The sequence below is a fragment of the Sus scrofa genome, unplaced genomic scaffold (assembly GCF_000003025.6).
Source record: "Sus scrofa isolate TJ Tabasco breed Duroc unplaced genomic scaffold, Sscrofa11.1 Contig1914, whole genome shotgun sequence".
In the NCBI taxonomy this organism is placed as follows: Eukaryota; Metazoa; Chordata; class Mammalia; order Artiodactyla; family Suidae; genus Sus; species Sus scrofa.
In genome coordinates this window covers 1,274,315-1,286,277 of record NW_018084979.1, presented here as the reverse complement: position 1 = coordinate 1,286,277, position 11,963 = coordinate 1,274,315, and the positions used below count along the sequence as shown (strand labels likewise).

Here is an 11,963-nt window from a genome sequence, read left to right as displayed (position 1 = left end):
AGAGACCGAAGTGCCCACTGTTTATGCAGCCTCCCCTGGAAGTCACCTCTCCACGGCAGCGGGGAACCCCAGATGCCCTCTGCCAGCCCTGTTGTCCCCTGAGTTTCTGTGCGGGAGTTGCCATTGCCCAGGAACTTGTTAATACAGTAGAGAGTCTAGATGAGGAGGCCGGAGATGGGAAGGCTGGCCTCTGCCCTTTATTTTTATTATTTTAATTTTAATTTTTTTTTCTTTGGGGCCGCACCCACAGCATATGGAAGTTCCCAGGCTAGGGATCGAATTGGAGCTATAGCTGCTGGCCTACACCACAGCCACAGCCACAGCCACGCCAGGTCCAAGCCGTGTCTGCAACCTATACCACAGCTCACAGCAATACAGGATCCCCAACCCACTGAGCTAGGCCAGGGATCAAACCCCACGTCCTCATGGATACCAGTCGGATTCATTTCCACTGAACCAAAACGGGAACTCCCTTAATTTTATTTTGTTTTTTTTCCCCTTAATTTAATTTAATTTCTTTGCTTTTTAGGTCCGTGCCTTGTGCAATATGGAGGTTCCTAGGCTAGGGGTTGAATCAAAGCTGCAGCTGCCAGCCTACGCCACAGCCTCAGCAACATCAGATCCGAGCCGTGTCTGTGACCTAAACCACAGCTTGGGGCAACGCCAAATCCTTAACCCACTGAGCAAGGCCAGGGATCAACCCCATCACCTCATGGTTCCTAGTTGGATTCATTTCCACTGTGCCATGACAGAAACTCCATCCCTTTAATTTTAATTTTTTAATTTTTGGCTGCACCCGAGGCATGTGGAAGTTCCCAGACCAGGGATCGAACCTGAGCTACAGCAGTGACAACGCCAGGTCTCTAACCACGAGGCCACTGGAGAACTCCTGGCCTCAGCCCGTTAAACAAGCCTCACCTCCTCACCCATTCCTGTCTCTGCCTCACAGAGGGAGGAGCAGGGGGCAGGCTTATCTGCAAGGCTGTGTGCTCAGCTTTGGCAGGGCAGGTGGGGCTCCAACAATAAGCCTCATGTTTGCTGTCGCTGTCGCCATCCGGATCACGAGCCTCCGATCAGCTGTCTCCAAGCACTTTCTTTGGCTGCTCCGAGGGCTGCAGGGAGGCTCTCGCTTAACCTCACAATCCCTGATTCTGCAGATGAGAAAAGTAAGGCACAGAGAGGCTATGGAACTTGTCCAGGGTCACACAGCTGGTGTGTGTAGGGCTCAGGAAACCCAGAAATCCTGCCCTTAAGTACCACGGTCCCATGACTTTTGTATGAAATTCATCGACACCCCCAGCCCCTGTCCTGAAACAGGGAGAATGGCCCACTAGCCCCCTTGGACCGCTCCCCCCTCCCACAGTAATTCTAGGCGCTCCTGGGCCTCGCTCAGGCTTGGAGAAAGACCAGGAAATCTGCTGTGTCACAGGGACGTACTTCCGGCCGCTGACTGCCGGGCCACCCCACGGAGCGGGGGTCAAGGCACAGGAAGCGAGGAGGGAGGGGCGGCTCCCAGCCACCGGCTGCCTGGACCGGCCACCCCAGGCCTGGGTCTTAGCAGACCCCAACGTTCCCCTGGACCCGGCCCCTTCCTGCCAGCCCAGCACAGCCTGGCCTCCCAGCTCCTCTGCGGCCTGAGAACTGCAAGTGGGTGTCCCGGAGCCCCAGCTCCCTGATTCCAGCCGGCCAGAGGACTCTTGCTTAGTGCAGTGTTTTTCAGAGCTCTTAAATATGTCATCACGGTAACACAGGGGACGAGTTAGGAGAGAAGAGCCATCGGAAGGCTTGGGAGGAAAAGCAACCCCTCTCCTCCCCACTGACCCCCAGAGAGCCAACTCAGCTCCGGTGCTGACCTCCCCTCCCCCCGCCCTCTTCATCAGCTCCCATGTCCCTGCCTCGTGGCACCATCCCCCTGTTTCAGTCCTCTCTTCCCCTGCCACCTCTGTGACCCTAAGAGGCCTTCCCTGCCCCTCCCCCAACACCCCCACCCCTCCCCGCCCCCATCTTTAGGACCTAACCAACTCTTCCTTGCTGGTGAGAGTCCAGGCTCATTCCCCTGGCTCCCCTATCAATGGCCTCCTAGCCCGTGTTAATCAGTTTGCAGATTGAAAATCAATAATCAAGTTTTATGCTGTTATATACCTGTAAACCTTGGAACAGGCAGATTTACCTTTTTTTGGGGGGGACATCTCCCACGGCATATGGAGGTTCCCAGGATAGGGGTCTGATCAGAGCTACAGCTGCCGGCCTACACCACAGCCACAGCAATGCCAGATCTGAGCCTCGTCTGCAACCTACACCATAGTTCACAGCAACGCCGCATCCTTAACCCACTGAGAGAGGCCAGGGATCGAACCCACAACCTCATGGTTCCTAGTTGGATTCGTTTCCGCTGCGCCATGATGTGAACTCTGAGAATTGCTAAGTTTTAAACCAGAGCTGTTCTATCCTTGGTGTTGGCCTCTCTGGGCTCCCCTGCTGCAGGGTCACCAACTGTCAGGGTAGGGAAGGGCCTTGGAGTCAGTCTTCCTACATCCCTACTTCATAGAGACAGGCACAGAGAGGGGAAGGAGCTTGCCCAAGGGCACACAGCTTGTCATTGTTTGGGGCAGAGACCTATCACCATCCCCCAAGGTCCTGTCCCAACCTAACCACCTCCATTGTCTGAGGAAATAGAACCCCTGATAGTTTACCTAGGCATCTGCTGCCTGGAATCAAGACACTTCCCAACTCCACTTACACCTATAGGTTGGCCTGTGACTGAGTTTTGGTCTAGATGTAATTAGAGTGTTTAATTTCAAGAAGGGTCCTTAAAGGACCAGGCAAACCCTGCTCTCCTTTCTCCTTCCTGCTGCCTATAATGCAGATATGATGGCAGGAGCTTCAGCAGCCACTTTGGACTGAAAGGTGTATTTTTTGAACAAAACTGCTCATGGTGGAATCACAGTATTAGAAAGAGTCCAGGCTCCTGACCCTGCCCTGGCCACCTCTAAACATCTTGAGTAGGAGAGAAAACGAAATTTCCATTTCATCAAAGCCACTGATATAGTGGGTTTCCAGCTAGGTTCCTTTGACTCAGGGCCTCCCCCCTCCCCGCTTCCCCGGGGGGTCTTGTCCTCTCCCACAAGGAACGACCAGGTCTTGGTGCAGAGCAGGCCTGGGCTTCCTGACTTGACACCTCATGGGAGCGCAGGGCTCCCAAGTGTTCTTTAAGTAGCGCAGTCCCAGAGTTGGGAGATCTTAGACGCCCAACAACAACAACAAAATCTTCTTAAAGTTGAGAAGCCCCAGCTGAAAGAAAGCGGGTGGGACACCCCCAAGCCCATCCTCACTCGGCCTCCCCTCCTGAGTCCCAAAGCCCCTGAGCCCATCCAGCATCTGCTAGGGCTCTGTTCTCAGAAGCACCTGCCTGTCCCCCCAGGCAGCCCAGAGCGGGACCAAACCTGGGTCCCTGGGTGTCGGACAGACAGACTGACAGAAGGCTGCAGTGACTCAGTCTGGGAGGCACAAACAACCATTCCCCCGAGGTCAGGGCAGTGGCTCTGTCACCCCCACTCCCGCATCTGCACCCCAGGCTCCTGTGGGGACAGGAGAGAGAAGCAACAGGTGTCCCCTCTCCACAAGGCTGCCCAGCAATGGCTGGGCAGCAGGAATCAAGGAACACAAGGAGCTGGACCACAGTCCTGCTGATAGGGATGGAGTGGGATAGGCACACAGGGAGTTGTAGAGGTCCCAGGAGGGGACCACAGATAGAGGGGAACTCGGGGAACTTTGGGAGACCACTGGAAGTTAAAAACGCTCCAGAAAGCCATCAGAACCAAGTAGGCCTGCTTAACTCATAGAAGCGCGAGATAGGCCTCAGGTCCGTCAGTGAAAGACAAAGCGAGGCCTGCACTCAAGTTCAGCAAGACAATAACCCTTCGGACCCCAGGCGGGAGTTTAAGGGAAAGATGACATTTCCAAGTGGGAGACCCTCTCGGTACAGACGCCTGAAATGATTCGAGGATTTTAGCAGATGTTACCGCCCTTCTGCTGATTTGAATAAGCATCGTGAGGTCCTCGTCTGACCTCATAGGGTCAAATACTCCCTTATCGGACACGAAGGAGGAGCTAGTGACTCTTCGCCTGCCCACGCGTATCTCTCACAAGTGTCCTATTGTAATACAGCTATTCTTTGGGATTCCCGTCGTGGCTCAGTGGTTAACAAGCCCAGCTATTATCCATGAAGATGCAGGTTTGATTCCTGGCCTCAGTCAGTGGGTTAAGGATCCAGTGTTGCCGTGAGCTGTGGTATAGGTCACAGACGTGGGTTGGATCCCATGTTGCTGTGGCTGTGGTGTAGGCCAGACGCTGCAGCTCCAATTTGACCTCTAACCTGGGAACCTCCATATGCCGAGGATGTAGCCCTAAAAAGACAAAAAGATAATCACTTTGCACTCACTGAATTCCTTCTATGCTGAGACACAAAGAACCTGAACTTCAGTGAATGAATCGAAGTCAAAAACCATGGGTTCAAGTCCCAGTCTGGTTTCTGGCTGGGTTCGTGATGATGGGAGCTGCTGTTAGCCAAAATCTCTTGATATGGAAAACTCGTGTGGGTGTAGTGCTTTGCCCCTTTAACATGGGAATTCTGGAGTAACAAGAGTTAGGTTTTGTGCATTCACTCAATTTCCCATCTCTCAACCCAAATGCCTGAGTAAAGCTGATATTCTAGACGCTGATCGTGCCTATCCCCGCCTCCCCCTCTCACACGCCTAGTTTTAGGAGAACATGAGTTTTGCGGTCAGAGTGACTGTTTTCTAGTTGTGGCTCTGATGCTACCAGCTGTGTGACCTGGGACATGTCACCTAACCTCTCTGAGCCTCCATTTCCTCTCTGCTTTCACTCCACATTGAGGCCAGTGCAGGGACAGGGTAGGTGGAGTGACGGTCAGGGTGCTGTTTTCTGGCACAGAGCAGGCCCCCAAGAACTTTATTTGTTTTGGGGGTTTTCTTTGTTTTTCTTTTTGGGCTACACCCGTGGCATGTGGAGGTTCCCAAGCTAGGGGTGGAATCCGAGCTACAGCTGCTGGCTTATACCACAGCTCACAGCAACGGTGGATCCTTAACCCACTGAGCAACACCAGGGATCGAACCTACAACCCTAATGATTCCTAGTTGGATTCGTTTCTGCTGCGCCATGATGTGAACTCTGAATTTCAATTTTTAAAATTGTGATGAGATACACATTGCATAAAATTAACCACCTTAACTTTTTCTTTTTTAAGGCTGCACCCATGACTGTAGTTTAAAACTTCTAAAATTATTTTTAAATTATTATTTTTTTAAAATTATAGTTGAGGAGTTCCCATTGTGGTGCAGTGGAAACGAATCCAACTAGGAACCATGAGGTTGCAGGTTTGATCCCTGGCCTCACTCAGTGGGTTAAGGATCCGGTGTTGCCGTGGGCTGTGGTGTAGGTCACAGACGTGGCTCGGATCCTGCGTTGCTGTGGCTGTGGTGTAGGCCGGCAGCTGTAGCTCCGATTTGACCCCTAGTCTGGGAATCTCCATGTGCCACAGGTGTGGCCCTAAAAAGCCAAAAAATAAAAATAATAAAAAAATTATAGTTGATTTACAATGTTCTGTCAATTCCTGCTGTACCGCAAAGTGACCCAGTTATATCTATCTATCTATACCTATAGATATTCTTTTTCTCACATTATCCTCCATCATGTTCCATCACACCTGCCTGGACATAGTTCCCTGCACTGTATAGCAGGGTCTCAGTGCTTATCGACTCCAAACGCAATAGGTTACATCTACTAACCCGAGACTCCCCATCCATCCTGCTCCCTCCCCCTCCCCCAGGCAACCACAAGTCTATTCTCCAAGTCCATGAGTTTGTTTCTTCTCTATAGATAGGTTCATTCATGCCATATATTAGGTTCCAGATATGTGATATCATATGGTATTTATCTTTTTCTGACTGACTTCACTTAGTATGAGAATCTCTAGTTCCATCCATGTTGCTGCAAATGGCATTGTTTTTGCTTTTATTTTTCTTTTGTCTTTTTAGGGCCGTGCCACAGGCATATGGAAGTTCCCAGGCTAGGTGTAGAATTGGAGCTGCAGCTGCCGGCCTATACCACAGACACAGCAATTCGGGGTCCGAGCCTCGTCCGTGACCTACACCACAGCTCACGGCAATGCCAGATCCTTGACCCACTGATCAAGACCAGGGTTTGAACCTGCCTCCTCATGGATATTAGGTGGGTTCATTACTGCTGAGCCATGATGGGACTCCCAAAGTTGACTACTCTTGGTACCTCATATAAGTAGGATAATTCAGGTTTGTCCTTTTTTGATTCTACATAAAATCCTCGGGGTTAATCTATGTCGTAAGATGTGCCAGAATTTCCTTCCTTTTTTAGGGCTGAATAGTACTCCATTATGTATATACGCCTCATTTTGTTTATCCACTCATCCCTTGGACACTTGGGCTTTTTCCACCCATTGGCCACTGTGAATAATGCGGCTCTGAAGATGGGTGTGCAAATGAGGAACGTTATTTTGATGGTGGCAAATTCACATGAACACATATTGGAGCAAATGCCCAGTACACCACACCTCACAAACATGAATGCTTATGGGGCAGCCAAAGTGATGTGGGTGATTTAAGGATAAACATCCAAGGATGACTGTGGACGAGTGAAAGGCGCCACATGCGCTGGGTACCACTTGACTCTGAGACAGTCCAAGCAGCGCCTAGTGGAGGCTGGGCACAGGCTTCTCTCTCTGTCATTCCTCTCCAAGGCCCTCAGCCTCCAGCTCTGCTGGTCCTCCTCGCCCTCCTCTGCTCAATGCAGATAAAGCCAGCCAGAGGCCAACCATGTGCCCTCCTGTCCCTCCCGGTCTGTCCTGGCTCCAAGTCCCAGGGAGGCATCTCATTGGTTGTGCTCTCACCAGGTCACACTGATAGGTCACTGGTCAGCCTATGGATGAGCTCTCCTTGGTCAGGTGCCCTGCCTGGTCGAATCAGAGGTGAGGAGAGCAGGCTGCGTGTGCCTATCGGGCCTAGGTTGTTCCAGCGGTCTGCGCTGCCCTCAGATGCCCAGCTCTGGGCCCTTCTCGGGTGGGGCTTGGAAGACCCTAGACAGGCACTCTAGAGAGTGAAGGTCAGGGTCTGAGCTGCCTACCCTCTGAACCCGCCTGCCAATAACCACAGGCGGGAGGTGCGGCGGGGAGGCCTGCGTCGGACTGAGGCCTCCGTTGCCCCCTCTGCTAATGAGGCATCTGGGTCTCCGTGCTTGGGGAGTTGGTTGGTGCTGGTGTGTGTGTGTGTGTGTGTGTGTGTGTGTGCGCGCACGCGCGTGTGTGTGGAAGGGGTCCGAGGGCTCCCCAGACGCAGCTCTGCCCACCTGGGCAGCTGTGCTCTTCTGCCAGCGTCCCTCTTCTCACAAGGGACCCCGACGGTAAGCTCCTGTGCCTTTTCAGACCTTGGTCAGAAGAACCCAGATCTTTGGTTTGGAGACGGGTCCTCTGCACCGGCTCTTCAGCGAGGGCCTGAGCACCGGGGCTGTGGGGATCCCTGCCCTTGGGTTCCCGGCTCAAATCAGCGCACCTCTGTCCCCACGGGGTATGGGGAGGGGCAATGTGCGCGCGCGCCCCACCAGGCACACACTCTACTCCCAGCGGCTGTCCTCTCCCTAAGTGCCTGCCGAGAGGGCCAGCCCCCCTGCCCCCAACAGAAGAGCCGTCCCTAATTGCCCTGTGCTAATTGCCACTTCAACCTGTGCAGCTGGGCGGGGCCTCCCCTGGGCTTAGAGCTTGTTATTGGAAAAAAACTGATTTCCCCAGATCGGGAGAATTCAGACTTAGGGGAGGGGGTGATGTCTGGGTTGTAGCATTTATCATTGAAAACAGGCCTCCTTCCCTCATGGAGGTTTTTCTGTAAACAGTTTAAAAGGTACCCCCCATCCTCTCACCTCCTGGGGGTCCTGGCCTAAGGACAAAGGTGGCCTCCCAGGGCACCGTAACACTACACAGACCCCTAAGGGTTTGGGGTCTGAAACCTGGGCCACCTTCAACACGTGGGCTCTCAGCTGAGCCTCCGCCCTCTCCGAAGGCCTATCCCTGGCTTCTCTCTTGTTCTTTTAAGAGCTTAGTTGATATATAACTTGTATACCATGAAATTCTCTTGTTTTAAGGGCACAACTCAATGATTTTTAGTAAATTTATAGAATTGTGCAATGATCACCACTACGCAGTTTTTTACTTTGCTTTGTTTTGTTTTATGGCCACGTTCGCTGCATATGGAAGTTCCTGGGCCACAGATTGAATCCAAGCCATAGCTGCAGCAACACCTGATCCTTAACCCACTGTGCCACAGCAGGAACTCTGGTCTTTTTAATTTTAGACACTCTAATAGGTGTACAGTGGTATTTCCTTGTGCTTTACCTTGCATTTTGCTAATGGTGACTAATGATGATGAAGATATTTTCATACATTCATTGGCCATCTGTATGTCTTCTTTGGTGAAGTGTCTGTTCAAATCTTTTGCTCCTTTTAAAACTGGGTTGTGGCTCTTAATTATTAGTTCAAATAATTCTTGATATAGTCTGGATATATGATTTGAAAATATTCTAGCTCAGGCTTATCTTGTCATTTTATCAATGGTATCTTTTTCTTTTTCTTTTTGCTTTTTAGGGCCATACCTATGGCATATGGAAGTTCCCAGTCAAATTGGAGCTACAGCTGCTGGCCTACACCACAGCCCCAGGAACACCAGATCTGAGCGGAGTCTGTGACCGACACCACTGCTCATCTGCAATGCTGAATCCTTAACCCACTGAGCGAGGCCAGGGATCGAACCCGAATCCTCATGGATACTAGTTGGATTCTAGTTGGATTCTGCTGCCACAACGGGAACTCCCTATCAATCATATCTTTTGAAGTGCAAATGTTTTAAGTTTTGATAAGGTCCAATTTATCAATTTTTTTGTTTTATAGGAAAAAAATCTAAGACCTCTTTGTCTAACTCATTGTGAAGATGATCTCCCAAGCTCTTTTTTTTTTTTTTTTTTTTTTGTATTTTTAGAGCTGCACCTGCGGCATATGGAGGGTCCCAGGCTAGGGGTCCAATCAGAGCTGTAGCTGCCGGCCTACACCACAGCCACAGCAATGCAGGATCCGAGCCGTGTCTGCGAGCTACACCACAGCTCACGGTGACACCGGCTCCTTAACCCACTGAGCGAGTCCAGGGATCGGACCTGCATCCACATGGATACTAGTCAGGTTCGTTTCCCTGCGCCACGACAGGAGCTCCTCCAGGCTCATCCTGAATTTACCTTATCTGTCACTGCCCACTTCCTAGGCCTGACAGTTGCACCTCAGTTTTTTCTCCTTGCACTCGGGCACCCCACTTCTGCTCCCCTTCAGCAGGGATTTAAAAAAAAAAAATCCCCAAATCAGATCACACCCCACAAGGGTGGGGATGTTCCCTTGTTTTGTTTATCAGTGAGTCCCAAGTGCCTAGAAAAGTGCCTGGCATACAAAAGGTGCTCAATAGATACACATCGGGTTGGGTCCTGTTGTTTCTCGGGAGGTGCCACATTGTACTTGGAGAAAAGTCCAACCTTGCTGTCCAGGCCTACAAGACCCAACACAATCCAGCCATACCCACCCTGCCCCCTCCCGCCAGCCCCGTCTTCTCTCTAATCCTCATAGGCGTACAGCTCATTCCCATCTCAGAGCCTTTGCTTTAGCTGTTCCTGTACCTGCCATTCACTGCTTCCTGCACTCCCCAAGCCCGGCTCCTTTTGTCAGTCTAAACTCCGCCTAAAGGCCGCCTCCTCTGAGAAGGCTTCCCTGTCCGCCTCATCGGAAGCAGCTGTCTCACCCGCCACGTCCCATCACACTCTCACGCCACCCAGTTTTCACTGTCCACAGAGCACCTGTCTCCAGACACGTAACCAGTTTATATCTTTACTTCATAGATGGTTACCCTCCCACCTCCATGGGCCCCGGGATGGGGGAGGACCCAGGGTGGAGCCCTCCTTAGCCAAGGCCTTCCTCCTTTAGCAGCATTCCTTGGATATTCCAGCTCCCAAAGCTCCCCCCCCCCCGGGCAATCTTCATTCCTGTCCCTCTGTGGTGGCACACAATGTGCTCCCTGGTATCCCTGCCCTGGGGAGGTCTCATTTCACGCTGCCTCTGGGCATCCTCATGTCACTCGTTCTGGCCAACGAAATAGTAGCAGACATGATGGAAGGAGAGGTTAGATGGGCGCTTGCATACTGAGCTAGTTCTCAGGGGAACCCAGGTGCCACGCTGGGTGAAGCAGCCCACGTTAGCCCTGTGTGGAGGCGAGGTAGGGCCAAAGTGCAGTTGTCCCGCGGTCCTCACAGGGAACTGTCCAGAACCCCCACAAATGCCAACAGCCAAGAATGCTCAAGTCCCTTATGTACAGCGAGGTAGGATGTGCATTTGCATATAACGTTAAATCATCTCCAGATTACTTACAATACCTAATACAATGCAAATGCTATGTAAAGAGTTGCTGGCACCAGGCAAAATCAGATCTTGCATTTTGGAACTTTCTGGAATTTTGTCCCCCACATATTTTCCATCCTTGGTCGATTAAATCCAGGGATGTAGAACCTGTGGATCTGGAGGGCCACTGTACCTGAGATGACAGCCTGTGCTGGCAGCCAGCTGAGTTGCCAGGCTGATAGTTCACATCAACTGCAGTCACGTGGGTGAAGCCTTGACTCTTTCACCCCCACTGAGCCCCAGCCAGTTGCAGCTGTATAAGTGATCTCAGCAGACGAAAGATGAAGCAGCACTGTCCAGTCAATCTAGAGAATGGTGAGAAATAAGAAATCGCTGTTTCCAGCCATGGTTTGGGGATTGTTGGTTACATAGCAGCAGATAACACACACCTGTGGCAGTCTCATTTGTGTCTCAAGGTTTATGGGCATTATAACTGCAGCCCATCCACCCATCCAACCCTCCATCCCCCTTTCCTGTTCACTACCCTTGGAGATGGGCAGTTTGTCCAATCCTTCTCCTCCTTGTGGCAAGAAGTCCCTCCCAGGCCTTACTGACCTGTTTCCTCACTGGTCCAAGTCTGTGCTCCCTCCACAGTGCTCAACAGGAAAGCTTAGCCCTCCCAGCCTCTCCAGGGCCACAGTTCCCTACTGGACAAGGTGGGGGAGGGCAGAGTGAGGGGCTGCTTCCTGAGGACCCCTGATCCTCCCAATCCAGGTGGCAATGGGCCTCAGTGGGCTCCCCGAGGCTCCCTGGAGTGGGAACAGAGGACAGGCTTGGGACTCAATGACACTGTGGGGTGGGTCTCAGTGGACAGGTAGGTACCCACCAGGCCATCTCCAGCTGAGCACCTTGAGGCGGGTTCCTCTGAACGCTCTGGTCTCAGTGTCAGCATTCTGTAAAATGGGCCTGGGTATGTCGCCGAACCCTCCCCGTGAGGCCGCTTGCAGGAGCAGGCTCAGCTGGGTGGACTGCATTCCAGGCAGAGGGAAGAGATAGCGGGAAGTTCTGTTCCCTCGGGGAGGGGTACGGCTGTGCAAAGGGCTGGCAGGTCGGGTGGGGGGCGGCCACTGTGACCCGCAGGCCGCTGCAGGGGCTGGAGGGCAGAGGCGGGGTTGGAAGCGGCTGTCTTCCAACCCGGAGCAGGGCGGCAGCGACTGTCCCCACTTCGAAGACGGGAAAATGAAGCGCCCCTCGGCCCTTTCGGCCCGGGAGAGCGGCGCTCGCCACCCTGCGCCCTGCGGGGGTCGGAGGACTCGCGGGAGGGACCGCCCCCGGGAGGGGGAGGGGAGCCTGGGGCGGGGCCCTCGGGGAGCTTCCCCCCCGCCCTCCGGGTGGGGCCACCTGCCCCTCCCTGCCACGCCCCGGGCTTCTGATTGGCCTATAGGGGAAGCGGCCCCGCCCATGGGGGAGGGGAGGGACGCTAACCCTGGGG

General features: G+C 52.8%; 1 long non-coding RNA gene across 1 annotated transcript; it reads right to left on the bottom strand.

Annotated features, from left to right (window-relative positions):
* Window positions 1–764: 764 nt before the first annotated feature.
* Window positions 765–11,803, bottom strand: LOC102167940. The gene is made up of 4 exons (XR_002341110.1): window positions 11,358–11,803; window positions 11,087–11,178; window positions 10,665–10,836; window positions 765–1,151 (listed from the first exon to the last, which is right to left on the bottom strand). It is a non-coding gene; the product is annotated as an uncharacterized LOC102167940 (long non-coding RNA).
* Window positions 11,804–11,963: the final 160 nt, after the last annotated feature.